The sequence below is a fragment of the Culex quinquefasciatus genome, chromosome 2 (genome assembly GCF_015732765.1).
Source record: "Culex quinquefasciatus strain JHB chromosome 2, VPISU_Cqui_1.0_pri_paternal, whole genome shotgun sequence".
Taxonomy (NCBI): Eukaryota; Metazoa; Arthropoda; class Insecta; order Diptera; family Culicidae; genus Culex; species Culex quinquefasciatus.
Genome location: NC_051862.1, coordinates 46,794,976 through 46,798,824, shown reverse-complemented (window position 1 = coordinate 46,798,824; position 3,849 = coordinate 46,794,976). Strand labels below are relative to the sequence as shown.

Genomic DNA, 3,849 nt, shown 5'->3' with positions numbered 1-3,849 from the left:
TCTCGTTATTTTCCACACAAAGCCCCGGCTAATCCTCAGGTGAATTGAAAATTTGTTTTACTTTTACTGGCTGCTGTTGCTGTTGTTGTTTGGATCTTTGAGCGACAAATTACACCTGAAATGAATTTTTGTTCCGTTTTTTGCCATGAAATCTTTTGTTGTCAAGGCATGTTGTAGGATGTATGCAGCTTATTTTTTATATTTATATTTATTTATTCAAAATTTGAACAGTACTACGACAGCATCACTTAGGTAAATTAAAAATAAAATGGTTTACAAGGTTCGTAAACAGGAAAGAAGTGTTCAATTCATTTTGGGCTTTTCCATTACATCATGTATGTTCTCCAGCTCGTTCCATTAGTTAGTGGTTCTTTGTGTACTGGATCAGACCGTGGGCCCATTTCGGGGCTTGTAATTAGCTTTGTGGGTTCTTCTGTCTGTCTGCTCGTGTGTATGTTTTTACTCTGCACAGTAATTCAGTTTAATTTATGTTCGTTCTATCGGTTGACTTCTGGCTCTATAGGGCAGTGGCTATTCAAATGAAAATTCGTTCTCATCTACATATGTGTAGCGTACCTTGATGATGGCGTTCCGATGCAATAACGTTGGGTAGCTTTTCAATCGAAACAATCAAGATCCACTGTGCAGAGTGCTCTCCGGACTGGAAATCTGGCTGGCTGCTGTTCCCGGTCTGGTGTAGATTGCTTTGCTACTGTGATATGGGGTTAGTTTGATCAATCTTTCTACAGCTTATTTTATTCATCACAAAAGATGTTACTAGAAAAATTAGATGAAAAAAACCAACTTAACTCCTAATAACAGTACCGTAATTCACGACCAACATACGATTTGCGGCTTGATTTGCGAGCTCAACCGAAACGACCAGAGTGGAGTGCTGCTGCTTTCTGCTGCATGTAATCCCAGTCCTGCACCCCCTTTTACGTCAGCTGACAACAATCAGAACAAATGTTCTGTTGTATGTTCTGGAACGCGATGCGGGGGGGCGAGAGAGTGTTACTTTTTGATTTACGCCACTGATTAGAAGCCGGGGGCTGCCTGGTGAAATGAAAGAGAGCTCTTTTCTATTCGCGCGCTACTTTACATAAAATTCCAAACCAATGTGATTAGCATCATAGCAGGGCACTTTTTTTCCTAAAGCCATTCTGGAGCAAAAGCTGGATTCGAGGTGATATATGGCACTTTGGAACTAGCACCATCGCCAACAAATGTGGAAAGATTGATCTCACTTTGGGGCCGGTGGTGGGTTTGCTATTCGTCAGCGGCCACTTTAGGCAGGCCGCTTATGTTTTGGAAGTGAAATTAATGCGCATTTCATTTCATTATCATGGGTGTTGTGCTAACACAAGCAATCAAATCAATAAATTGTCGGAAATTGTGATATTTTTCGTGATCAGGGCTTAAATCCATAGCAACTTTTCTAAAAGGGCGAAACCTTGAATGTAAACAAACAATGTATCCCACTTGCTCTAGCGACAGTTCACGTTCAGTTAGGCCATAGCAAATATTTATTTCAGTTTTTATCACTTGGAACTAGTTGAGGATTAAAAATTGTACACCTTATTTAAAAGAAAAATCGTATGCAAGTTTACAGTTAAAACATCTGCCAAACATTTTCTGAATATAATTTTAGGGAAATATTAAACTTAAGCGCATTGGTATCTTGACTTTCAAAATAAAATATAAAGGTTCATGGTCATAGGCTGTTGCTAATATTTTTTTGAAGTATATGTCCTTCGACTCTGACCAAAGGCGAGGGGGGGGGGGGAGGAGGGCAAAAAGTTTAAAAAATTAAAATCCAAGCCACAGTTTTAGTATGTGATTGAAGAAAGTGTTTTAAAATCATCATCAAAAACCTGTCCAATTATTTTGCAATCATAAGTTTTCAAAATTTGTTACTATCGACGAAATTTTTTTTACCGGAAAAAAAGTTTATTCGATCCTGTACATTGGAATTGAAAAAAAATCCAGATATTTAATTTAGGTTGTTTGCTGTTAATTTGACATCTATTTTCATTGCATTATTTTTTATGCTTCTTGAAAAAAAAAAAATGATTTACCCTTTGATTTTCCGGACCAATTTTGTAGGAGGGAGGTGATCTAAACTTTGAAAAATATTTGCAATGGCCTTATTTGAAAAGCAAAAAAAAAATAGAAAAATTCAAATCACGAGTCATGAGATCAACATTTGAATGAAAAAAAAAATGTTTTAAAATGCATCATACAGTTGTTCAATTGTTTTGGAATCATTTATTTCCAAAATTTCTAAGCACTGACGAAAAATTTTATTTTCCGAAAAAAATCGAAACCAGTCGAAACATGCTAAATCTGGTTATCAATATATATAAAAAAATTGATTATTTTCAGTTGATCAGACTTCCATTTTCATTGAAATTCTGAAGTTTTTTGATTTCCCCCCAACCCCCTATCTAATAATTGGGGAGTTGGGGGCGACTTCAAAAAATATTTGCAACAGCCTTATTTTTTTTCAATTGTGGTTTTTGGAAAGATAGAAATATATTTGCGCAAAAAAAAAATAATTTAGTTTTTAATGGAAAATTGAATTTGCAATCGATAAACACTCCACATATTTTTTTATAAAGAACAACATTTTCAAGGTATAGCCAAATAATTTTAACTGAAAAATTCCAGTTCTTCGATTTAAAATAGTGTCCTTGATTTTCCAATCCTGAAAAAAAATGTGTTTAGAGTTCAGAAAATTTCCAACAAAAAATGCCTGAAAGACACTAATTAATATCCGGTTGCTGAAACACAGCGAATAAAAGAAATGGAATCATGAAAAAAATTAAATCTTACTTAAACATTCCCACATTTCTAATGATAATATCTCAGGAACTAATAATAAAAATTCGAAGTTGAAAAATGAAATCTCACAAATATTTTTTAATCTTTTCGAAAAAACTAATTTGAAATTTTTTAAATCAAGACTAATATTATAAAAGAGCCAATCATTCACTATCACGCAATTTGGAACTATAAGCCTTAATACAATATTCAAAACTTTGTTTTTGAAAAGATCACAAAAAATTGCTGACAATAACTTTTTTTATTGCAAAAAGTTTTTTTTAAATCAATACTTGGCAGCAAAATGTTTTCCTCACATCTCTTTGGCTCAAAAGTTGCGGTATTTGTCACTTAAAACATATTTGAAAATATACAAATATCGATTATGGCGATTTTCTGAATAAAAGTAAATTTGAAAACAGGCAATTTTTCCCTGTACCTTTTTTCTGATTAGTCCTCATCATACCTACAACTTTGCCGAAGACACCAAATCGATCTAAACATTCCATCAAAAGTTACAGATTTTTGATTATTTACGTACCATTTATTTGTCTGAACAGCTTCCAACATTGAATAGAGATTTGTATGAGTAAACCAATGACACAGAATTTTTGTCACAGGGAAGGCCCCCACAAAGTTAGAGCTAAATATAAAAATACAAAAAAAAACAAATTGGCCGATTTCTAACATAACTACCCTAGTAACATTTTAGGTTTTAAGTAGGCCATAAAATCCTTTTTTGGCCGTATGAAGGTTTTAAGAACCATGATAAAACCTGTAAGTTTAAAAATGTTGCTAGGGTATAATTGCTCTTACGCAAAAAAAAAAAATTTTAGTCACCTGATCGACGGTTTTGAAAACAGCACTTCAAAAACTTTGTGTGCTGATATTATTTCTAAAATAGAGCAGTTCTCTAGGATTTCGGTCATTCGATTTTTTTTTGTATTTTTTAATCCGACTGAAACTTTTTTGGTGCCTTTGGTATGCCCAAAGAAGCCATTTTGTATCATTAGTTTGTCCATATAA

The 3,849-nt window shown here is 33.7% G+C and overlaps 1 long non-coding RNA gene across 1 annotated transcript; it reads right to left on the bottom strand.

Moving 5' to 3' along the window:
* Positions 1–252: 252 nt before the first annotated feature.
* LOC119767557 lies at positions 253–896 on the bottom strand. Its single transcript, XR_005277591.1, has 3 exons — positions 847–896; positions 577–777; positions 253–517 (listed from the first exon to the last, which is right to left on the bottom strand). It is a non-coding gene; the product is annotated as an uncharacterized LOC119767557 (long non-coding RNA).
* Positions 897–3,849: the final 2,953 nt, after the last annotated feature.